This window comes from Sorex araneus, chromosome X (genome assembly GCF_027595985.1).
Source record: "Sorex araneus isolate mSorAra2 chromosome X, mSorAra2.pri, whole genome shotgun sequence".
In the NCBI taxonomy this organism is placed as follows: domain Eukaryota; kingdom Metazoa; phylum Chordata; class Mammalia; order Eulipotyphla; family Soricidae; genus Sorex; species Sorex araneus.
Genome location: NC_073313.1, coordinates 5565652 through 5591322, shown reverse-complemented (window position 1 = coordinate 5591322; position 25671 = coordinate 5565652).

The window sequence follows — 25671 nt, the reverse complement described above, 5'->3', positions numbered from 1 at the left end:
ATTGAAGGTCCCAATATAGCTATATTGGCTTAAATAAACCCCGTGCGTTTGCAGAAAAAAAAAAGAAAATGAGAGGTTAGTAGAAACACTGAAGAGCAGTTCTTGGTGGAGTGCAGTAAAGGAGAACTTATGGAGGTATAATGATGTACAAGAGAACAAGACTATGGTGGAAGAGGAGGAGTTTTTGAGGTATGGAACCGAAAGGAATTTGTGGAGGAGTGATAAAACAGGCGGTGGATGAGGTGGTGGAGGGAGAAGAAAAGAAAAGGACTATGAGGGGTTGGAGTGATAGCACAGTGGGTGGGGCATTTGCCTTGCACGCGGCCGACCCGGGTTCAATCCCCAGCATCCCATATGGTCCCCCAAGCACCGCCAGGAGTAAGTCTTCAGTGCAAGGCCAGGAGTAACCCCTGCGCATCGCTGGGTGTGACCCAAAAAGCAAAAAAAATGAAAGTAAAAGACTATGAGTTCGAAGACGAGAGGTAATGAGAACTAGTAAAGGGAATCAAACTGAAGGCTTGAGTTGAAAATGGAACAAGGACGACATCAGAAAAGGAGGAATTGCAGGTAAGGAGAACAAAAGCAGAGATGGAAGAGAAGGAAGAAGAATACAGGTTGTAAGGAGGTGGTGGAGAAACAAAGAGATGAAGGGGAGGATGAGTGCATGTAGAAGAAGTAGAAGAATGAAGAGCAGCAGACAGTTTTGGCAGAGTGTTGAAAAAAGCAGGAAACAAGAGAACAAGAGCTGGAATTGGAGGTATGATGTGAAACGGAGGAGTTAGAGGAAGAGGACAGAGTAAACAGGTAGAGAAGAAGTTGGTGGTAGGAAGAATAAGAGTAGACAACGATGAGTTCAAAGATGAGAGGTAATGAGAAAAACTGAATTGGAGTCACGATGCAAAAGGGATGAGTTGAAGGAGTCGGAAAGAGAAAACAGGAGGAGGAGGAGGTGTTGGCGGGAAGAAGAAAAGAGAGGAGGATTTTGAAGACTAGAGGTAATGATATGAATTTAATGAAGGACACTGTGGAGGCCGAGTCGAAAATAGAACATGGATGACGTCACAACAAGAGTAATTGGAGGTACAGAGAAAAAAGTTAGCGATAGAGGAATAAGAGGGAAGAAGAAGAAATCAGTCGGTGGAGGAGAGAGTGATGGGCAGAAGTAAAGAAGGTAGTACAATAAGTAGAGAAAAACATCAGAAGAAGATGAAGGTGATGTCAGAGAAGAGGTGGATGGGCGAATGGGAATTTGAATTTGTGAATGGAATTTGTGAGGGGAGGGACAGGGAAGTGTGGTGAGAGGGAGACCCTGGAGGAGAAAAAGATTGTGGGAAATGGAAGGAGATGGGCCCAGAATAAGAAAACCAGTGGTCGATGAGATGGTTTGGAAGTAAGAGAGAAGTGGAGAATGCGTTTGCAAATGAGAGGTAAGTAGAAAACTGAAGAGCAGTTCTTGGTGGAGGGGAGTAAAAGAGAACTACTATGGAACAGAAAGTAATTTAGGAAGAGGAGTGAGAAAACAGGCGGTGGAGGAGGTGGTGGAGGGAGAAGAAAAGAAGAGGACGATGAGCTCAAAGACGAGAGGTAATGAGAAGAACTAAAGAAAGGAAACTGTGGAGGCTGTAGTTGAAAATGGAACAAGAACAACTACAGAACAAGAGGAATTGCAGGTAAGGAGAACAAAGGCCGAGATGGAGAGGGAGCAGCAAGAACAATACAGGCTGTAAGGAGGTGGTGGAGGGACAAAGAAAAGAAGAAAGGATGAGTGCATAGACGAGAGGTAAGTAGAAGGATGAAGAGCAGCAGACAGTGGAGGGAGAGTGGTGAAAACAAAAGGAGTCAAGAGAGCAGAGGGTGGAATTGGAGTTATGATGCCAAAGGGATGAGTTGAAGGAGTCGCAGAGAGAAAACAGGAGGAGGAGGAGGTGGTGGCGGTAAGAAGATAAGAAGAGGAGCTTATTAGTAAAGCTGTAGAGCAGGAGAAAATGAAGTGGAGTGGTGGATATGTGAATAAGACTACATCCAAAGAAGGAGGAGGATTGGAGTTACAGAACCGAATGGAAGAGTTGGAGAAGGAGGGACAAAGCAGCAGAGGAACAGGTGGTAGAGGGAAGAAGAAAAAAAAATGTAGGACAACGAGCAGAAATATATCAGAGGTATTTGAAGGGGACATTTGAAGAATAGGTGGATGGGGATGGGAATTTGAATTTGTCAGGTAATTTGAGAGGGGGAGGTTCAGGGAAGTGTGGGGAGAGGGAGACCCTAGAGTAGAAAAAGACAACGCAAAAGTAGAAGAGCAGATGGAAATGGAGGAAACACAAAAGTGTTCGAGAGACAGTGGAGGTGCTTAGTAGATGAAGCAAACAGGCGAAAGATTCAGTAATGGAGGGAAGAAGACAAGAGGATTATTTCATAGAGTGGTAAGTAGAAGGGAAAAGATGAAACAGGCGGCGAAGCAGTGACAAAGAACCCATCAGTAAAAGGAGGACCAGGAGGTCGCAGACACAAGAAGATGGAGGAGCAGGACCCTGACAAAGAAAACCGGTAGTAGAAGAGGTTGTTGTGGAAAGAAGAGAGAAGTGCAGGATCACTTTGAGAATGAGAGGTAAGGTGAAGAACTGAAGAGCAGAAGACAGTGGAGGTGGAGTGGTGTAAACAAGAACAAGACAACGTTATAAGAAGAGGAGGACTTTGAGTAGTTTGAAGGAGAAAACGGACAGAGGAGTAGGTGGTGGCGGGAAGAAGAATTGGACAATGAGAGGAGAAATAAAGGAAGATGAAACATCAAAAGAAGAGGTGGATGGGTGAATGGGAAGTTGAATTTGAGAATGGAATTTGTGAGGAGGGACAGGGAAGTGTAGGGAGACGGAGACCTGGAGTTGAAAAAGACGAAGCAGATATTGAAGAGGAGATGGAAATGGAGGAAACAGCAAAGTCTTAGAATCAGAGAAGGTGGAGGATCACACTTGACGAAACAACTGGTGATGGACGTGGTGATACACGGAAGAGGACAATCAGATGATGTTTTTTTGAGAAGTAGAAGGGGGAAAAAGGACAGAGAGGAGTCGAGGCTGTGAAAAGAGTCCGTCAAGTCAAGAAAGGACTGGGAGGTACGGAGACCGAATGCAGTACTTTAGGACCGAGAGGAAGAAAACCAGAGGTGGATGTGGTGGTGGAGGAAAGAAGAGAGAAGTGGAGGATGCGTTTGAATATGAGAGGTAAGTAGAAAACTGAAGAACAGTTCTTGGTGGAGTGGAGTATAAGAACTGCTATGGAGGCATAGTGGTGTAAAAGACAGCAAGACAATGTTGGAAGAGGAGGCGTATTTTGAAGTTTGGAACCGAAAGGAATTTGATAAGGAGGAGTGAGAAAACAGGCGGTGAAGGAGGTGGTGGAGAGAGAAGAAAAAAAGAGGAGGATGAGTTCATGGACAAGAGGTAAGTAGAAGAATGAAGAGCAGCAGACATTGGAGGCAGAGTGATGAAAACAAAGGAGGTAACAAGAGAACAGGTGCTGGAATTGGGCGTATGATGGCAAACGGAGGAGTTGGTGGAGGAGGAGGGATTAAACAGGTGGCCGAGGATGTGGTGGCAGGAAAGAGTATGACAATGAGAGGAAAAATAAGAGAAAGACATTAAAAGAAGAGTTGGTTGGGTGAATGGAAATTTGCATTGAAAAAGACAATGCAGATGTTGACAAAGAGACGGAAATGGAGGAAACTCAAAAGTGTTTGAATCCGAATAGTTGGAGGATCACACTTGAAGAAACAAACTGGCGATGGATGTGGTGATGGACAGAAGAAGACAAGCAGATGATGATTTTCTGGAGAGGTAAGTAGAAGCAAAAAAGGGGACAGAGAGGAGGCGAGGCCATGAAAAGTGTCCATCATGTAAGTAAAGGACAGGGAAATATGGAGACCGAAGGCGGAACATGAGGACCCAGAGGAAAAAAACCGGAGGTTAAAGGGGTGGTAGAGGAAAGAAGAGAGAAGTGGAGGATGCGTTTAAAAATGAGAGGTAAGTGGAAAAATTGAAGAGCATTTCTTGGTGGAGTGGAGTAAAAGAGAACTACTATGGAGGCGTAGTGGTGTAAAAGACAAGACAATGTTGGAAGAGGAGGAGTATTTTGAGGTTTGGAACCGAAAGGAGTTGGAGGAGGAGTGAGAAAACTGGCGGTGGAGGAGGTTGTGGAGGGAGAAGAAAAGAAGAGGAGGAGTTCGGAGACGAGAGGTAATGAGAACAACTAAAGTCAAGGAAACTGTAACCTGGAGTTGAAGATGGAACAAGGACGACATCAGAACAGGAGGAATTGCAGGTAAGGAGAACAAAGGCCGAGATGGAGGAGGAGGAGCAAGAAGAATGCAGGCTGTAAGGAGGTGGTGTAGGGACAAAGAAAAGGAGAGGATGAATGCATGAAGAAATGTAAGTAGAAGGATGAAGAGAGGCAGACAGTGGAGGAAGAGTATTGAAAACAAAGGAGGCAAGAAGAGAACAGAGTGTGGAATTGGAGTTATGATTCCAAAGAGATGAGTTGAAGGAGTCAGAAATAAAACAGGAAGAGGATGAGGTGGTGGTGGGAAGAAGAAAAGAGAGGAGGAGGATTTTGAAGAATAGAGGAAATGACATGAACTGAATGAAGGTCACTGTGGAGGCCGAGTCAAAAATGAACATGGATGACGTCACAATAGTAGGAATTGGAGGTACAGAGGAAAAAGTTGGAGATAGAGGAGTAAAACGGAAGAAGAAAACAGGTGATGGAAGAAATGGGGACGGGTAGAAGAAGAGATGGCAGTACCACTTTTGGAGAAAAACGTCAGAAGAAGATAAAGGGGACATCAGAGAAGAGGTGGATGGGGAAATGGAATTTGAATTTGTGAATGGAATTTGTGAGTTGGAGGGCCAGATAAGTGTGGGGAGAGGGGACTCTGGAGGAGAAAAAATTGTGGAAAGTAGAAGATTACAGAAATGGAGGAAACACAAAAGTGTAGAAATCATAGAAGTTGGAGGAGCATAGTAGACGAAGGAAACAGCCAAAGGACAGGATGATGGAGGGAAGAAAACTACAGGAGGATGATTTCATAGACAGGTAAGTAAAAAAAGCCAAGTCACAGAGGAGGTGAGTCAGTGAAAAAGAACCCATCAGGTAAGAGGAGGTCGAGGCAGAATGGACTCAGAATAACATGGAGGAGGAGTACTGAGAAGTGAAAACCAACAGTAGAGGAGGTGGTAGAGGAATGAAGTGCGAAGACGATGAGGCCATTGAGAACAAGAGCTAAGTTGTAAAACTATACTGCAGGAGAAAATTAAGCGGAGTGTTGGATTACAGAATAAAACGACATCCGAAGAGGAGGAGGATTGGAGGTACAGAACCGAATGGAAGAGTTGGGGAAGAAGGGGGGATAAAGCAGGCGGAGGAGGAGGTGGTGGAGGGAAAAAGAAAAGAGTAGAGGGGCTAGAGCCATAGCACAATGGGGAGGGTGTTTGCTTTACACGCGCCTGTCCCAGATTCAATCCCCAGCATCCCATATGGTCCCCTAAGCACAGCTAGAAGTACTTCCTGAGCAGATAACCAGGAGTAACCCCTGAGCTTTGCTGGGTGTGACCCAAAAGGCAAAAAAGAAAAAAAGGAGTAGAACAACGAGAGCAAAAATATATCAGAGGTATTTGAATGGGACATTTGAAGAAGATGTTGATGGGGGGATGGGAATTTGAATTTGTGAATGGAATTTGAGAGGGGGAAGGTCAGGGAAGAGTGGGTAGAACGAGATCCTGGAACAGTAAGAGACGATGCAGAAGTAGAAGAGCAGACGGAAATGGAGGAAACACAAACATTTTTGAATCAGAGTAGGTGGAGGTACACAGTAGCAGGAGCATACAGCTGAAGGACCGGGTGATGGAGGGAGGAAGAGAAAAAGAGGATGATTTCGTGGAGAGGTAAGTAAAAACAGAAAAGGAGTGACAGAGGAGGTGAATCAGTGAAATAGAACCCATCATGTAAGAGGAGGTCGAGGCAGAATGGACCCAGTATAACATGGAGGAGGAGGACCGAGAGGTGAAAACCAGAAATGGAGGAAGTGGTCTTGGAGCAAGGTCGAAGACGATGAGGCCTTTGAGAACAAGAGCTGATTAGAAAAACTAGAGCAGGAGACAATGCAGGGGAGTGGTTGAAAAAAGAATAAGAGGACTTCCAAAGAGGAGGAGCATTGGAGGTACAGAACGGAATGGAGGAGGTGGAGAAGAGGGATAAAGCAGGCAGAGGAGGAGGAGGTGGAGGAAGAAGAAAAGAGTAGGACATTGAGAGCAGAAACATGTCAGAGGTACTTAAAAGGGACATTTGAAGAAGAGCTGGATGAGAGCGATGGGAATTTGAATTTGTGATTGAACTTTGTGGGGGGGAGCGTCAGGGAAGTGTGGGGAGAGGGAGACCCTAGAGGAGAAAAAGACAATGCAGAAGTAGAAAAGCAGATGGAAATGGAGGAAACGCCAAGTGTTTGAGAGAAGGTGGAGTTGCACAGTAGATGAAGCAAACAGGCAAAGGATGGGGTTATGGTGGGAAGAAGACAAGAAGAGGATGATTTCATAGAGTGGTAAGTAGAAGGAAAGAGAAGGAAAAAGCACACACGAAAAGATGGATTAGGAGAAACCAGAGGGAAAAACTGGCAGAGTAGGTTGTGGAGGAAAAACGAGAGAATTGGAGGATGCGTTTTAGAAGAAATTGTATGTAGAACTGAAGAGCAGGAGACATTGGAGGCAGGAGACAATGGAGGCAGTATAGTATAAACAAGAACAAGACAATGTTAGAAAAAGAGGAGGACTTTGAGGAGTTTGAGCGAGAAAAAAGGCGGTGGAGGAGTAGGTAGCAGGAAGAAGAGTAGGACAACCTGAAGAGAAATAAGTGAAGACAAAGACATCAGAAAAAGAGGTGAATGGGTGAGTGGGAATTTTATTTGTGAATGGAATTTGTGAGGGGGAGGGACAGGGAAGTGTAGGGAGAGGGAGACCTGTAGTTGAATAAAACGAGGCAGATGTTGAAGGAGACAGGAATGGAGGAAACACCAAAGTGTTTGAATTGGAGTAGGTGGAGGATCATACTTGATGAAGCAAAGTGGCGATGGATGTGGTGATGGAGGGAAGAAGGCAAGGATATGATGATTTTGTGGAGAGGTAAGTAGAAGCGAAAAAGAGGTCACGGGGAGGTGAGGTAGTGAAAAGAATCTGTCATGTATGGAAAGGACAGGGAAGTACGATGACAGAGGATGGAAGAGTAGGACCCAGAGGTATAAAACCGGGGGTGGACTGGTTGGAGGAGGAAAGAAGAGAGAAGTGGAGGATGCTTTTGAGAACCAGTGGTGAACTAGAACTGAAGAGCAGAAGACAATGGAAGCATAGTAGTGTGAAAGACAACAAGACATCGTTAGAAAAGGAGGAGGATTTTGAGGTAAGCAACCAAAATGAGCTTGCGGAGGAGGGAGAAAACAGGCGGTGGAGGAGGTGGTGGAGCGAGAAGAAAAGAAGAGAAGGATGAGTTCATGGATGAGAGTTAAGTGAAAGAATGAAGAGCACCAGATAGTAGAGGCAGAGTAGTGAAAACAAAAGGAGACAACAAGAGAACAAGAGCCAGAATTGAAAGTATGATGCCAAACAGAGGAATTGGAGGAGGAGGAGGAGGAGGCCGTGGTTGGAAGAAGAAAAGACGATGAAATCGAAAATGAGAAGGCAATGAGAAGAACTAAAGGGAAAGGAACTGTGGAGGCTGGAGTCGAAAATGTTATATGGACAACATCAGAACAGGAGGAATTGCAGGTATAGGAAACAAATTCTGAGATGGAGGAGGAGGGGAGAAGAATATAGGCGGAAAGGATGTGATGGAGGGATGAAGAAGAGAAGGGGAGGATGATTGTATGGACGAGAGGTAAGTAGAAGATTTAAGAGCAGCAGACAGTGGAGGGAGAGTAGTGAAAACCAAAGGGGGCAAGAAGAGAGCAGAGTGCAGAATTGGAGTTATGATGCCAAAAGGATTACCTGGAGGAGTCTGAGGAAGAAAACAGGTGGAGGACGAGGTGGTGGTGGTGGAAAGAAGAACACAAGAAGACGAGGATTTCGAGGACTAGAGGAAATGAGAAGAACTGAGTGAAGGACAGTGTGCAGGTTGCTTTGAAAATGGAATATGGAATACATCAGAATAAGAGGAATTGGGGGTATGGATAAAAACGGCATAGATCGAGGGGTAAGAGTGTAGAAGATGAAAACGCATTGTATGATAATGGGGCAGAAGAAGAAATGAAGATTAGGACCAGGAGCGGAGAAAAATGTCAGAAGGAGATGAAAGGGACATCAGAAGAAGAGGTGGATGGGGAATGGGTAGTTGGATATGTGAGGAGGAATGACAGGGAATTGTGCAGAGAGAGACTCTGGAGGAGAAAAAGACAATGCGGAAGTAGAAAAGACAGAAATGGAGGGATCACGAATGTGTTTGAATCGGAGAAAGTGGAGAAGCATAGGAGGGTTTCAAGATACAAAACAAAAAGGAGGAGTTTGAGGAGAAGGAGGGAGAAAATGGCTGGAGGAGGTGGTGGTAGAAGGATTAAGAAAAGAAGGCCAATGAGATTGAAGATGAGAAGAAATGAGTTGAACTGAACGGCAGGAGACTGTGGAGGCTGGATTCAAAAATGGAACACGGATGATATCAGACAATTGGAAATGGGAGGTATGGCAAACAAGGGCAAAGATGGAGGAGGAGGTGGGAAGAAAACAGGCGGAGAGGATTTGGTGGAGGAATGAAGAAAAGAAGAGGAGAATGAGTGCATGCACGAGAGTTAAGTAAAAGATGAAGAGCAGCAGACAGTGGAGGGAGTCATTTCACTAAAACGAAAGGAGGCAAGAAGAGAAGAGAGGGCAGAATTGCAGTTATGATGCCAAAAGGATGTGTTGGAGGAGTCGAAGGGAGAAAACAGGTGCAGCAGGAGATTTTGGCGTGATGAAAAAAGAAGAGAAGGAAGATGAGAGGAAATGAAAAAATTGAGTGAAGGACACTGTGGAGACCCAGTTGAAAATGGAACACGGACGACGTCAGTATAAGAGGTATTGGAGGTACGGAGAAAAGTGGTGGAGATGGAGGTGTAATAGGGAAGAAGATGAAAAAGGCGGTGTAGGAGATCTGGGTGGGAGGAGGAAAAGAAAGACAGGACTACAGGGGAGAAAAACGTCAGAATATGAAGCGGACATCAGAAGAAGAGGTGAATGGTGGAGTGGGAATTTGAATTTGTGAATTGAATTTGTTGAGGGGGAGGGATGGGAGTTGAGAGGGAGACCCTGGAGGAGAAAAAGACGATGCAGAAGTAGAAGAGGAGACAGAATTGAGGAAACACAAATTGTTTGAATCAGAGAATGTGAAGGAGCACAGTAGAGGAAGAAAATAGGTGAATGATAAGGTGATGGAAGAAGATAAGAAGAGGATTATTTTGTGCAGTGGTAAGTAAAAGAGAAAACAAGACAGAGGAGGTCGAGGCAGAATGGACCTACAATAACGTGGAGGAGGAGGACTAAGAGTTGAAAACCAGCAGTGCAGGAGGTGGTGGGGGAATGAAGGAAGAAGATGATGAGACCTTTGAGAGCCAGAGGTAATTAGAAAAACTGTAGAGCAGGAGACAATGAGGTGGAGTCGTGGGGAAAAGAATAAGTCTTCATCCATAGACGAGGAGAATTGGCAGTACAGACTGAATGGAGGAGTTGGAGAAGACAAAGTGACAAAACAGGCACAGGAGGAGGTGGTGGAGGGAAAAAGAAAAAAGATAAGGACGACGAGAGCAGAAACATTTCCAAGGAAGTTGAAGGGTACATTTGAAGAAGAGGTGATGAGGGAATGGGAATTTGAATTTGTGAATGGAATTTTTGAGGGGGAGGTAAAGGGACATGTGGGGAGAGAGAAACCAGGAGAAAAAAAGACGATATGTATGTAGAAGAGGAGACAGAAATGGAGGTTACACAAAAGTGTTTGAATCGGAGAATATGGAGCAACATAGTAGACGAAGCAAACTGGCGACGATGGGGTTATGGAGGGAAGAAGACAAGAAGAGGATGATTTCGTGGAGACGTACGTAGAAGAAAAGACCACAAAGAGGAGGCCAGTCAGTCATAACGAACTCGTCAAATAAGAGGCGGATGAAGAGGTACAGAGACACAAGAAGATTGATGAAGAGGAGGACCTAGAGTAAGAAAATCAGCAGTGGAGGAGGTCGTGTATGAATGAAGGGAGAAGAGGATGAGGCCTTTGAGAACAAGAGGTAGTTAGAAAAACCGTAGAGCAGGGGACAATGAAAGGAGTGGTGGAAAAGAGAATAAGACTACAACAGAATCATATGGAGGATTTGGAGAATAAGGAGGGATAAAACAGGCAGAGGAGGAGGAGGAGTTGGAGGGAAGAAAAGAAGAGGAGGATGAGTTTATGGCGAGAGGTAAGTAGTAGGATGAAGAGCAGCAGAGAGTGGAGGCAGAGTGGTGAAAACGAAAGGAGGCAACATTGGAACAGAAGGTGGTATTGGAGATACGATACCAAAAGGAGGAGTTGGATGGGAGGATAAGGAGAAAACAGGCCAAGGAAGAGGTGGTAACAAGAAGAATAAAAGATGTCGAGGATGAGTTCAAGGATAAGAGAATTTGTGAGGAACTGAAGGGCAGGAGACTGGAGTCGAAAATGGAACACCGACAATGACAGACCAAGAGGAATTGGAGGTATGAAGATTGGCGGCAGAGATGGAGGAGGAGGAGGGAAGAAGGAAACAGTTGGAGGTGTTTGTCGGGAAGGAGAATAGAGTAGGACGACGAGAGTAGAAGTATGTCAGAAGACGATGAAGGGGACATCAGAAGAAAAAGTGGATGGTGGAATGGAAATTGGAATTTGTGAGGGGGAGGGTCAGGGAAGTGTGGGGAGAGGGAGACCCTGGAGGAGAAAAAGACGATGCGGAAGTAGAAGAGCAGATGGAAATGGAGGAAACAGAAAAGTGTTTGAGAGAAGTTGGAGGAGCATCATAGAGGTGCAGATGGGGTGATGGAGGGAAGAGGAAAAGAAGATGATGATAATGGAGTGTTAAGTAGAAGGGAAAAAAGACAACACAGTTGGTGAGGCAAACAGGTGCAGATGGGGTGATGGAGGGAAGAGGAAAAGAAGATGATGATAATGGAGTGTTAAGTAGAAGGAAAAAAAGACAACACAGTTGGTGAGGCAGTGAAACAACCTGACAAGTAAGACTAGGATGAGGAGGTATGGGAGACACAAGAAGATGGAGGAGGAGCAGTAGGAGCCAGACAAAATCGGAGGTGGAGGTGGTAGTGGAGGTAATAAGAAAGATGTGTAGGATACGTTTGAGAACAAGAGGGAAGTAGAAGTACTAAAGACCAGGAGACAATGGAGTTGTAGTGGTGTAAAATACAAGACTACATTAGAAGAGGAGGAGGATTTCGAGGTACGGAATCTAAAGGAGGAGTTTGAGGAGGAGGAGATGAAGGAAAGAGGAATAGACGATGAGTTTGAGGATGAGAGAAAATGAGAAGAACTCAGGGGCAGGATACAGTTGAGTCTGGAGTAGAAAATGGAATATGGATGACGTCAGAAAAAGGAATGGGAGCTATGGCGAACAAAGGTGGAGATGGAGGAGGAGGAGAAAAGAAGAAAACAGGTGGTGTATAGATGAAGAAAAGAATGGGAGGATGAGTGAAGAAGAATGAAGAGCAGCAGACAGTGGAAGGAGAGTGGTGAAAATGAAAAGCAAGAAGAGAACAGAGGGGAGAATTGGAGTTACGATGCCCAAAGGATGACTTGGAGGAGTGGGAGGGAGAACACAGGTGGTGGAGGAGATGGTTGCAGGAAGAAGAAAAGATGAGGATTTTATGGACAAGAGGAAATGAGAAGAACTGAGGAAGGACACTGTGCAGGCCGAGTCAAAATTGAAACATGGATGACGTCCGAACAAGAGGAACTGGAGGTACAGAGAAAAAAGGCAGAGTTGAAGGAGAAAGAGGGAAGAAGAAGAAAACAGGCAGTGGAAACGATGGCGCCGGGGAGTAGAAAAAGAAGGGCCGGATCTCGAGTGGAGAAAAACATCAGAAGAAGTTGAAGGGTACATAAGAAGAAGAGGGGGATGGGGAACTGGAATTTGAATTTGTGAATGGAATTTGTGAGAGGGAGGGACAGGGAAGTGTGGGGAGATGGAAACCCTGGAGGAGAAAAAGAAGATGCGGAAGTAGAAGAGGAGACAGAATTAGAGGAAACACAAAAGTGTTTTAATCGGAGAAGGTAGTGGAGCACAGTAGATGAAGAAAATATGTGAATGACGGGGTGATGGAATGAAGAAGACAAAAGAGGAGGATTTCATGGAGAGGTAAGTAGAAGGAAAAAAGGCAACAGAGGAGGCGAGGCAGTGAAAAAATTCGTCAAGTAAGTGGAGGTCTAGGCAGAATGGACCCAGAAGAAGAAGGAAGATGAGGACCGAGAGGAAGAAAACCAGCATTGGAAGAGGTGTTATACGAATGAAGGGAGAAGAGGATGAGGCCTTTGAGAATGAGAAATAATTAGAAAAGCTGTAGAGCAGGACACAATGAGGTAGAGTTGTGGAAAAGAGAATAAGACAACATCCAAAGAGGTGGATTGGAGGTACAGAACCGAATGGAGGACTTGCAGAAGGAGTGACAAACAGGTATAGATGGAGATGGTGGAGGGAAGATGAAATGAAGTTTAGGACAAGAGAAATATCAGAGGAAGGTGAAGGGGACATCAGAAGAAGAGGTTGATGTTGGAATGGGAATTTGAATTTGTGAATGAATTTGTGAGGGTCAGGGAGGGAGACCCTGAAGGAGAAAAAGACAATGCAGAAGTAAACTAGGAGACAGATGTAAGAAACACAAAAGTGATTGATTCGGAGAATATCCAGCAGCATAGCAGATGAAGCAATTAGGCATAATACTGTGTGTTGGAGGGAAGAAGACAGGAAGTGGATGGTTTCTTCGAAAGGTAAGTAGAAGAAAAGATGACACAAAGGAGGCCATCCAGTGAAAAAGACCCCGTCAAGTAAGAGGAGATCGAGGCAGAAGTGATTCAGAAGATGGACCAGGATTATGGAGATGAAGAAATCTGATGGTGGAGAAGGTGATTGACTAAAGAAGAGAGAAGTGAAGGATGCGTTTGAGAATAAGAGGTAAGTAGAAGAATTGAAGAGCAAAAGACAATGGAGGCGGAGTGGTGTAAAAGAGAAAAAGATGATGTCAGATTGGAGCTATGGTAGGGGGCTAGAGCGATAGTACAGCGGGTCGGGTGTTTGCCTTGCACGCAGCCGACCCGGGTTCAAATCCCAGCATCCCATATGGTCCTCTGAGCACCGCCAGGAGCAATTTCTGAGTTCAGAACCAGGAGTAACCCCTGTGCATTGCCTGGTGTGACCTCCGCAAAAAGAACAAAACAAACAGATTGGATGTATGGTATCAAAAGAAGGGGTTGGAACAGGAGTAAGGAGAAAACGGGGATAGGTGATGTGGCGGAGGAAAGAACATTAGAAAGGAAGGATGAGATCTTGGACGAGAGCTATGTAGAAGAATGAAGAGCAGCAGACAGTGAATGAAGAGTGGTGAAAACGAAAGGAGACAAGAAGACAGCAGGAATTGGAGGTATGGTGCCAAAAGGAGGAGTTGGAGGAAGAGGAGGGAGTAAATAGGCGAAAGAGGAGGCGTTGGCTGGAATAAGGGAAGAAGAGGATGATTTCGAGGAGGACAATAAGAAATGAGATGAACTGAAGGGAAGGAGATTGTGGAGGCCGTGTCTAAAATGGAACATGGATGACGTCAGAATACACTTAACTGGAGTATGGTGAAAAATGGTGGAGATTGAGGATAGAAGAAGAAGAAAACAGGAGGAACATGAGGTGGTGGCGGGAAGAAGAAAGCGGCAGGATGAAATGTAAGTAGAAGAATGAAAAGCAGCGCACAGTGGAGGCCGAGTGACAAAAAGGAAAGGAGGCAAGAAGAGAATAGGAGGAAGAATTGGTACGAAGCCAAAAGGAGGAGTTGGAGGAGGAGGGAGATGGTAGCAGGAAGAAGGAAAGAAGAAAAGGATGATTTTGACGATGAGACAAAATGAGTGGAAGTGAAGGGAAGGAGACTGTGGAGGCTATGTCGAAAATGGAACATGGTCTATGTCAGAACACGAAGAATTGTAGGTACAGAGAAAAAAGATGGAGATGGAGCATGAGGAGGGAAGAAAAAGAAAACAGGTGGAAGAGAAGATGCTGGCGGGAAGAAGCAAGGAAGGGCAGGACGAGAAGTGGAGAAATATGTCAGAATAAGATGAATGGGACATCAGAAGAAGAGGTGGCTGGGGGAATAGAATTTGAATTTGTGAATGGAAATTTTGAGGGTGAGGGACAGGGAAGTGTGAAGGAAGGATACCCTGCAGGAGAAAAGACGATGCAGAAGTAAAAGAGGAGACAGAAATGTATGGGGGGAAGTGTTGGAGAAAGTCCAGGAGCATACTAGATTAAACAAGCAGGCGGAGGACGGGGAGGTTGAGGGAAGAAAACGAGAAGAGCATGATTTCAAGGAAAGGTAAGTAGAAGAAAAGAAGACACAGAGGAGGCCAGGCAATGAAAAAGACCCCATACAATAAGAGGATGTCATGGCAGAATGGAGCCAGAAGAAGATGGAAGAGGAGTACGAAGAAAACCGGCAGTGGAGGAGGTTTTTTGGGAAAGAAGATAGAAGTGGAGGATGCATTTGTGAATTAGCGGTAAGTAGAAGAACTGAAGAGCAGGAGACAATGGATGGGGAGTGTTGTAGAAGAGAAAACGACAATGTCAGAAAAGGAGGAGGATTCAAGGTTTGCTACTGAAAGAAGTTGGAGCAGGAGGAGGGAGAAAACAGGCGGAAGAGGTGGTAGAGGGAAGAAGAAAAGAAGAGGATGAGCTTGGAACAAGAGGAAAGTAGAAGAATGAAGAGCAGCAGACACTGAAAGCAGAGTGGTGAAAATGAAGGAGGCAACAAGAGAACAGGAGGCGGAATTGGAGGTACAGAGCCGCAAGGAGGAGTTGGAGGAGGAGGAGGAGGGAGAGAACAGGCGGAGGAGGAGGTTATGGAGGAAAAAGAAAAGAAGAGGAGGTTGTGCTCGAGGTCGAGAGAAATACGAAAACTGACAGGCAGGATACTGTGGAGGCTGGAGTCCAAAATGGAGTAAAGATGATATCAGAACAAAAGGAATTGTTGTTACAGAGAAAGAATTCGGAGCTGGAGCAGGAGGGAAGATAACAGGCAGAGGATGAGGTGGTGGCAGGAAGAAGAAAAGAAATGTAGGACAATGAGAGGAGATATATGTCAGAAGAAGAGGTGGATGGGGAAATGGGAATTTAAATTTGTGAATGGAATTTGTGAGCGGGAGGGGTTGGGAGGTGTGGGGAGAGGGAGACTGGAGGGAAAAAGACGTGTAAGTAGAAGAGGAGATGGGAATGATGGAAACGCAAAAATGTGTGAGTCGGAGAAGTTAGAGGAGCATAATATGCGAACTAAACAGGTGAAGGAATGTGTGCTGGAGGGAAGACAAGAAGAGGATGATTTTGTGGAGACGTAAGTAGTAGAAAAGAAGACGACACAGGGGCTGGAGGAATAGCACAGCGGGTAGGGCGTTTGCCTTGCACGCGGCCTACCCGGGTTCGAATCCCAGCATCCCATATGGTCCCCTGAGCATCGACGGGGGTGGTTCCTAAGTGAAGAGCCAGGAGTAACCCCTGTGCATTGCCAGGTGTGACCCAAAAAGTAGAAAAAAAAAAGTAGACGACACACCGGAGGGGAGGTAATGAAAAAGATCCCGTCAAGTAAGTGAAGTAAGAGGAGGTTGAGGCCGAACGGAGCCAAAAGAAGATCGAGGGGGTGGTTAGAGAGGAAGAAAAGTGGCGGTGCAGGAGTTGGCGGAGAGAAGAAGTGAGAAGCGGAGGATGCGTTTGAGAACGAGAGGTAAATAGAAGAACTGAAGAGCAGGAGACAATGCTGGCAGTCTGACATAAAAGACAAATGAACGACCTTAGAATAGGAGGAGGATTTGGACTTATGTAGCCGAAAGGAGGAGTTCAGGATGGAGAAGTGAGAAAACAAGAGTACGAGGAGGTTGTGGAGGAAAGAAGAATGCTGGGGAGGATGCGTGAATGGACGAGAGGTAAGTAGAAGAAAGAAGCAGCACACAGCGGAGGCGTAGTGGTGAAAAATAAAGGAGGCAACATCGGAACAGAAAATCGAATTGGAGTCACAAAGCCAAAGGAGGAACTCGAGGAGGAGGAGGGAGAAAACAGGCAGCGGAGGAGGAGGTGGTGACGGGAAGAAGAAGAAAAGAGGAGGAGCTTGAGGACAAAAGAAATGAGAACTAAAGTGCAGGAGACTTGGAGGCTGGAATAAAAAATGGAAGAAGGACAACGTCAGAGCTAGAGGAACTGGAGTTATGGAAAATGAAGGTGGAGATGGAGGAGGATGAGGGAAGAAGAAAACAGGTGGAGGGGGAGGTGGTGGTGGAAAGAAGGGTAGGATGACGAAAGGAGAAATATGTCAGAAGATGAAAGGGACATCAGAAGAAGAGGTGGAATGGGAGAATGGGAATTCAATTTGTGAATGGAATTTGTGAGGGGAAAGGACAGGGAGGTTTGGGGAGAGGGAGAACCTGGAGGAGTTAAAGACAATGCGAAAATCGAAAAGGAGTTGGAAGTGGAAGACACATAAAAGTGAATCAGAAATGTGGAGGAACACAGTAGACAAAGCAAACAGACTAAGGACGGGGTGATGGAGGGAAGAAGATAAGAAGAATGATTTCTTAAAGAGGCAAGTAGAAGCAAAGAAGACGACACAGAGGAGGCGTGGCAGTATAAAAGAACCTGTCGAGGAGAGTGAGGAGGTACGGAGATACAAGGGCATGGAGGAGGAGGACCGAAAGGAAGAAAACCAACAGTGAAGGAGGTGGCAGAGGAATGAAGAGAGAATAGGATGAGGCGTTTGAGAATGAGAGGTAAGTAGAAGAACTGAAGAGCAAGGGACAATGGATGTGAAGTGGTGTAAAAGAGAAAAAAGCAATGTCAGAACAGGAGGATTTTGAGGTACGGAGCCAAAAGAAGGAGTTAGAATAGTAGGAGGGAGAAAGCAGTTGTAGGAGATGGTCATGGAGGGAAGAAGAAAGAAAGGAGAGGATGAGTTCGTGGATGAAAGGTAAGTAAATAGAAGAATGAAGGACATCACTCAGTGGAGGCAGAATAGTGAAATAGAAAGGAGGCAGAAAGAACAGGAGGTGGAATTGGAGTCATGGAGCTAAAAGGAAGAGGGGGAAAACATGGAAGAGTTGGTGGTGGGAAAAAGAAAAGAGGAGGAGGATGTGTTTGAGGATGTGAAGAAATTGAAGAACTGAAGGGCAGGAGACTGGAAGCTAAAGTCGAAAATGGAACGTGGACAACATCTGAAAAAGAGGAAATGGAGGTATGGAGAACGAAGGCACAGATGGAGGAAGGAAGAAGAAAAGAAGAGTAGGACAACGAGAGGAGAAATATGTCAGGCGAAGAAGGGGACATCAGAAGAAGAGGTGGATGGGGGAATGGGAATTGGAATTTGTGAATGGAATTTGAGAAGGGGAGTCACAGGGAGGTGTGGGGAGAGCGAGACCCTGTAGGATAAAAAGGTGATGCAGAAGTAGAAGAGGAGACAGAATGGAGGAAAGACTAAAGTGTTTGAATCAGAGATGGTGGAGGAGCATAGTAGATGAAGATGTCAGAACAAGAGGAGGATTTGGAGGTACAGAGCAAAATAATTGTAGAAGGAAGGTGAAAACAAGCTGAGGAGAAGGCAGTGGAGGGAAGAAGAAAAGAAGAGGAGAATGGAGGAGAGGTACCACCCCACTGCCAGGTATTTGCATAACAAATTAAATTCCTCTTTGATGACTTGAATTTCTGTGGTTGACCGTTAATGGGGTATCGGTGCACATCATCCTGACACACACCTGCCACTGGGTACCCACGTCCCTCCCCCAAGAACTGGGCTTATTTCACCTGGGTGTTGATTTGGCCTTTCTTTCTCTCTGTCTGTGTATCTTTAAGTTCTGCCTTTGAGAGATCACTGTGTAAGTCCCTGTTCCTCAGACTGGCTGGACTGTACGTGATGTTCATCGTTCCATTCACGGGTCTGCAGACTGCATGATTTTATTCTTAGAGCAGCCCAGATCTTATTATTTGTCTATGTCGCTCAGCTTCATAATCCCTTGTTTCATAGTTGGGTTTTTGCGTGTTTTCCACGTCTGGACTAAGCACTGCAGTGGACACGGGCGTGCATGCGTCCTTTAGAATGGAAGACTGTGTGTGTGACAAATCAAAACCTTTCTATGTAGCTTCAAAACTGAAGAGCTGGAAGTTCCTTTAGGCCCTGAGACCACTCACAAGGTCTGGGCACTTGCTTTGCATGTTGAAAGTTCAGAGTTTGAGACTCTGGGGCCCCGCAGGAGGAATACTGAGCTGGGAGTACTTCCAGGCATTGTCGGTCTGGCCCCCTAGAGCAGAAACAAATAACTTCCTGTGGCTTGGTAACACGGACAGTTGTTCTGTCTAACCCAGACCACAGAAATGACATATTCAGGCATGAACATCAATGACGCTTATCTGAAAGATATTTAAGTCCGGCATTTAAAGAGATAAGTAGAAGAATTTTCTCCTCCAACTCCCTTTTTAAGTGAATTTATTTGTCCAGAGGTCAAAGTTCCTCAGTTTTGTCTCTGGATAGTTTTTTTGGCTTTTTGGGTGGTGAACACCTGGCGGTGCTCAGGGGGTATTCTTGGTTCTGCACTCAGGAATTACTGCTGGCAGTGCAGGGGGACTAGATGTGATGCTGCGATCAGACCTGAGTCTTCTACTGAAAGGGAAACATCCTACCAGCTGTTCTATCACTCTGAACCCCCTGGTTATTTTTTTAATTATTTTTGGTTTTTGGGTCACACCCGGAGATACACAGGGGTTACTGCTGGCTCTTCACTCAGGAATTACCCCTGGAGGTGCTCAGGGGACCATAGCGGATGCTGGGATTAGAAGCTGGGTCGGCCGCGTGCAAGGCAAATGCCCTACCCGCTGTGCTATCGCTCAGCCCCATGGTTATTATTTTTAATTGTTTAAGCACCCTGAAATACAGTTGCAAAGTTGGGTTTCAGTCATACAGTGTTGCAACGCCAGTGCCTCCACGAGTGCACATTTCCCACCACCAATGTTCCCAGTTTCTGTCCCGCCACCCTCCCCCCAGCCTGTCTCTATGGCTGGCACTTTCCTTCTCTTTCTCTGTCTCTGTCTCTGTCTCTCTTCCCCTTTGGCATTGTGGTTTGAAAACAGGTACTGAGTTATTCTGTGTGTCTCTTTATCTCCTTTCAGCATGCAGCTCTTGTCCAGAGTGATCGTTTCCAGCCATCTTTGTCCTGGTGGTCCCTTCTCTCTCCCCTGACCCTACCCCAGCCACTGAGGCCATGTTGTGTGTTGGAGTCACCTGGCAGCATCTCTACCCTCTTCCACCAGGTGGCAGTGGTGTGCTCTCCCACCCTGGCCCTGGGCCTGGTGGCTCAGCACCTCCCTTTCCTTCTGTGGAAACAGACTCAGGGTGCAAGCACCAACGCCCAATCGGTGTCATGGGCCCCTCCTATTTAGTTCTCGGCCTTGGAGTCTCATAATCACAGCCAAAATCAGATCAAACAGGACTGAGCACGGCTCCTCATGATATGTAAAGGTTACTATGATCCCGCATGATCCCCTGAGCCCCTGCGGAGGTAAGACCTGAGTGCAGAGCCAGGAATCAGCTGGGCATGGCTGGGCGTGTTCCCAACGACCCCCCCCAAAACAATCACTTTTCACTGTCATCCCATTGTTTATCGATTTGTTCGAGCAGGCACTAGTAACATCTCTCATCGTGAGACTTATTGTTACTGTTTTGGGCATATACAATACACCAAGGGTAGCTTGCCACACTCTGCCGTGCAGGCGCGATACTCTCGGTAGCTTGCCAGGCTCTCCAGAGGGGCGGAGGAATCGAACACGGGTCGGCTGCGTGAAAGGCGAACGTCCTACTGCTGTGCTATCGTGCTAACCCTTCCCAAAACAATAGAAAATGATAATTATTTACATAGATTTTTCGCCTGGTTCAGCACCTCCATGTCTGTGCGAAGAATGCTGAGAGTGAGAAAGACACAAACAGACGCCTGTCTTCAGAAACTCTCCAGCTCATTCGTCAACGTGGTTTGGCGCGAGCTTCAGGCAACCACAAGCTAAAGTCTGAGCACACAAAGCTGTGCAGAGATGCGATAAAGGAAGACGTCAAAGAGAGAAGAGCAGCAGTGTTTGCCAGTGCAGCAGAAGCCAGGAAAAATATTCGCAATGCTCGCCTGCCTTCGCCAATTACTAAACCAAGATGACTGCCCTCCGACCTACCGATGGATCTATCACATCCTCCAGAAAGGCAATAGACAAAATTATTCACGACTTCTACTCAGATCTCTTTAACAGCCATGTCCACCTGCCCACATACCAAATTCCGCAGGATGGATATGTCATTCCCAACGTTCTCTCTTCTGAAATCCGACAGGCCATTTCGCTGGTAAATACACGTACAGCACCTGGTCCGGACAATGTCAGACCTGAACACCTGAAGAATCTGCCGCCCGTACTCATAAATACACTGGCCCAACTCTTCACACCCTACCTGTCTGAATGCAAGGTTCCTTCCCAGTAGAAAACCAGTAGGAAAGTTCTGTTGTACAAGAAAGGAGACATCCAGGACATCGGCAACTATCGCCCAATCTGCCTGCTGTCTGTCGTCTACAAGTTTTTCACTCGTGTCATCCTGAATAGTATAGGCAGAACACTAGACGAAGGACAACCATGCGAGCAAGCCGGGTTCTGAAGAGGATTCAGCACGATAGACCATATCCACACAGTGACCAAACTCATTGAAGTTCCACGAAAGTTCAAGATACTGCTCTTTCTAACATTCATCGATTTAAAGAAAGCCTTCAATACTGTTGAGACTGAGACAGTCATCGAATCCCAGGCCAAACAGGGCATTCAAACTCAGAATATCAAAATCTTCCTCGAGCTGTATTGTGTATTCACCTCCAGGATCTCACCTTTCTATAAGGAAGTGATTATTGATGTAAAGAGAGGGGTGTGGCAGGGTGATACCATTTCACTGAAACTCTTCAGTGCCACCCTTGAGAACATCATACGACACCTGGAATGGGAAGGAATGGGAGTGAAGATAGACGGTCGGCAATTACACCACCTCTGCTTCACTGTTGACATCGTTCTCATAACGCCAAACATTAGCCAAGCGGCACAAATGCGGGCCAACTTCGAGTACGAGTGTGGAAAGGTCGGATTGCAGCTGAATCTTAACAAGACAATGTTCTTGAAAAACGAACTGGTCCCTGAAGGTCCATTTGCTCTCAATGGAATGAGCATCTCCAAATGCAGCAGCTATGTGTACCTGGGTCAAGAAATCAACATGGGAATGACTTGGTGCCAGAACTGCTCAGGAGGAAGAGAGCAGTGTGGAATGCATTCAAGAGCGACAAAGAGGTAGTTAAAAGAATGAAGACCCTCCAACTCCAGGCACATCTTTACGATTCCACCTTCTTCCTGCACTAACATATGCCTCAGAGACCTGGGCCCTTCGCAAACAGGATGAGAATTCTCTTAGGGTATCCCAAAGAGGAATCGAAAGAGCTATGCTGGGAATATCATGTCTCACTCAAGTGAGAGAAGGAATCCAGAGTTCTGACCTCCATCGATGGTCAAAAATCTGGGATGCTGTCTTGTTTGCCAAGACATCGAAATTAAAATGGGCCAGTCATGTAATGCGATTCAGGCACAACCGCTGGACTAGAGCTGTTACCGACTAGATTCCTGATGAGGGGAGGGCTGTAAGGCTGTTCTAGGGGATGCCTGGGAGAAGCCTGTGCCCCCAGAGAAGGTATTTATGGGGACATCACATTTTTTTTGTAAGAACAGGAAGAAGTAGGAATTCGGACTTCATGACATACCCTCTCAGAGAATGGAATAGCCCTAGTGAAAAAAAAAATCATAGCAAAATGTGGATAGAATATCATGTTTTCCCTGCTGACATAATCCACCATTGTTGTTCTGGAAATGTCCTTTAGATGAACTCAATCATATCCATGAGAACATGGAGAACATGGAGAGAAGGTGCCAACACTGTTATGCTTATGGGTGAACTTCAGCAGACAGGTCAGTTTCTGTTCAGCAGACAGGACAAGGTGTGGATTTTGTCCTGTAGGATCTCTAAGTTTTGGTTTTGCTTTGGAACCACATTTGGTGCTCAGAACTTACTCCTGGCTCAGTGCTCTGGAGTCATTCCTGGTTGGGCTCGAGGACCTTATGAGGTTCTGGTAAATTGAATTCAGGTCTCATGCAGTAAGTTGAGTTCCCTGACCACTACACTACCTCTTTGGCCCCCAGGAAACTAAAGAGTGTATGATGATAGGAAAGATAACTTCTAGGTAATACTGAGGTCACCTGAACTCCCGGATTCCCAAGTACTCAGAAAATAGGATGCAAATGAATCGCCACATCTTTGGGCATAAAGCACATCAATGTGTGTATACTACAGCACACAGGGCACTTGGTCCCCTGAGCACTGAGACAGGAGTCAGTCCTGAGCACAGCCCAAACAAACAACCCATAAAGACAGGTCAAGGAAGACACATGCTCCCTTGTGTCAGATGCAGCTTGTTCTGTCTTGGTTCCGGGAATGATGAGAATGTTTAGGGCTCAGGTGGGTTTGGAGGGAGATTCTGTGTGTTCGGTGTTGCATCTCCACAGCCGCCCATGGAGGGGCTGGCGAGAAGGCGCCAAGGGCTGCTCTGCTCTTTCCAGGCTGCTTGGGGGTCTGGGTGCTATTCCAGATGCTCCACGACCCCCAGTGTCTCTGGAAGATGCAGAGCAAACACAGAACTGACTCCTCTTTGTGTGGTCATCCCTCAGTACACCTGGGTAAGTGCACACTCACACACACACACGGTGTGTTTCCAATCTCTTACTTTACAAACTGCTGCAGTATCTACGAAACCAGTCTCAATCATTTTTGCCCTTCCCGGTGGCTTGCCTAAGCATGAATGATGTGTTTTCTTTACTTGAGGCTTGATGAATGAATGATGTGTTTACTTTCTTTACAGGATGTAATCTTTCATAATTACCAGAGTCCTGGTGCTTGGTGCTGCCTGCGGGTTATGTCCCTGATCTGAGAGGCAAGGGTGTCTCTGCTCTGATGACTCGAGGCTTTATCTCAGCTGGTGGGGTGCCAGCAGCAGGCTCCACAGCAAACACCCAACTTCACTTGTGTTGCGAGGCTTAAGGTGAAGGCTTATTGTCGAGTGCCGAGACCTCCCCTAGCAGGACGCTGAGACGTACGGGCTGGTTTCCCGGAGGCTTTCCAGCGCTCGGGGATCACAGAGCCCGGCAGCATCTCGCAGCCCAGCAGCGCACATCTGGCCAAGTCCCAGGGCTGGGGCTTCAGCTGAGGATGCCCCTGCCGTTCTCCCCACCCCAGACTCCTTCCTGGCACCATCCACGGTTCTTAGAAGCCGTTTATAGCGAAAAATCAGACGTCAGACACCGGTGGACATAGGCCAAACGGCGGAGGGGTGGCTGGGAAGCTTTGATGGGGGAGATTTTCTCTACAGCAAACAGGAAAGGCCAAGGCCAGGTGGAAATAGAGACACTTTTGGGGGGCGGACAGGGGGAGCATTTCTGCTTCTGGGCCTGTCCATGCTCGTGTCTGGGACATATCAGAAGCTTTCTGTGAACGTGACCGTGGGTGACTCCCAAGGACAACTGTAATGCCGTGGGATGTCTCCAGAACCTGCGAAGTGGAGTCTGGTGGCAGCCAGAGTAGGAAGGGCAGGGATTAGCACCGCTCCGGGCACCGGGAACACAGACTTGGCCAAGAAGGGCAGCTTGGGCCTCTGGGCCGACCCTTCCCCACAGAGCAGAGGGTCCTGCACAGGAGGACAGGTCGTGGCAGGGAGCTGCAAGGGGAGCTGGGGGCAGCTGGGGGCATCATTTCTGGGGGGATCTGGGGCAGCAGGGGGCACCATTCTGAGGGGAGCTTGGGGGCATCATTCCTTCCTGAGTGGGTGAAGATGTTTTAAACCATATCAGTGGGGCTGGAGAGATAACCCAGGGTATGGCTCTCGCTTTGCACAGCCAACCCAGCTTCCTTCCCTGGCACCCTGTAGGGTGCCCTCAACCCTGCCAGGCATCATCCTGTGTCAGAGGCCCACGAGAAAGCACTGCCACATGCGGCCCCAAAGCCAGAAACCACAGAAGATGGTGCAGCTAAAAAAATTAAATAATTCCCCAGATACTTCCGATGAGTGAGTTTCTGTTTGTGAATTATATCTCAAAGTCTCGTATAAAAATTCTTAAAAGGCTTCCATGGCAGCTGGGGAGGAAGTGAAGTGCTGGAGCACACGCTTTCTTGCATGATCCCCTGGGTTGAGGTTCCAGACCTGAAGGGTCTCTGAGCCTTGCTGGACGTGGCCCCAAGCCAGAGAAAGAAAGAGCCTGTGCTGCTGTTTGCCAGTGTAGACATTCTAGCCAGGGGTGCCATGACTCGATCACTCCTAACTGACCTTTAGACATGCACTGTTCTGGCATTGCCACAACGGTCCACTCCCCCAGTGCCCACTGCCCGCGTGTCCACTTCCCTCCCTGGTGTCCACTTCCCGAGCGTCCACTTTACTTTTCTTGTGTCCACTTCTGATCCCTACTGTCCACATCTCTCCTACAGTATCCACGTCCATCCCTGGTGTCCACCTCCCTGCCTGGTGTCCACTTCCCTACTCAGCTTCCACTTCCCTCCCACTGTGCCCACTTCCGTCTCTAAGTGTCCACTTCCCTCCCCTATGGCCACTTCCCTTTCCAGGTGTCCACTTCCCTCCCTGGAATTCACTTCCCTCTCCCAGTGTCCATTTCCCTCCCTGGTGTCTACTTCCATCCCTTAGTGTCCACGGCCCTCTCCCAGTGCCCACTTCCCTCCCCCATGGCCACTCCTCTCCCCGAGCTTCACTACGCTCCCTTAGTGTCCACCTCTCTCCCCGAGTGTCCACTTCCCTCTCTGCTGTCCACTTCAATCCCTTAGTGTACACTACTCTATCCCAGTGCCCACTTCCCTCCATTAGTGTCCACTTCCCTCCCCAAGTGTTCACTTCCCTCCCCGAGTGTCTACTTTCCCCCGACAGTACCCAGTTATCTCCTCGAGTGTGTCCAGGCTGCCCGTGTCCCCAGGTCCACGTCTAGGGCAGTGTTTCAGTTCAGGGCTGACGCTTGAGCCGTTATCAGCTGCCCATGAGCCCTGCGGCCTCCCCACCTGCTCACCTGCTGCTGCAAGGGGCCGGCCTGGCTCCCGGAGACAGGAGCCCCAGACTGCTAATGTGCGGAAAAGATTAAGTTCTGCAATTATATGTGGGGTCACCACCGAGGCCGACGGTGTGCTGGAACTCTGTCTGCACCAGGGTGGAGGGTGTCTTGACCCTGTGTTCCCAGAGCGGGGGTGGCCTGACCCCGTGTTCCCCAGGGTGGATGGTGTGCTGAGCCCCTGTTTGTTTTTTCTTGCAGAACAACAGCTC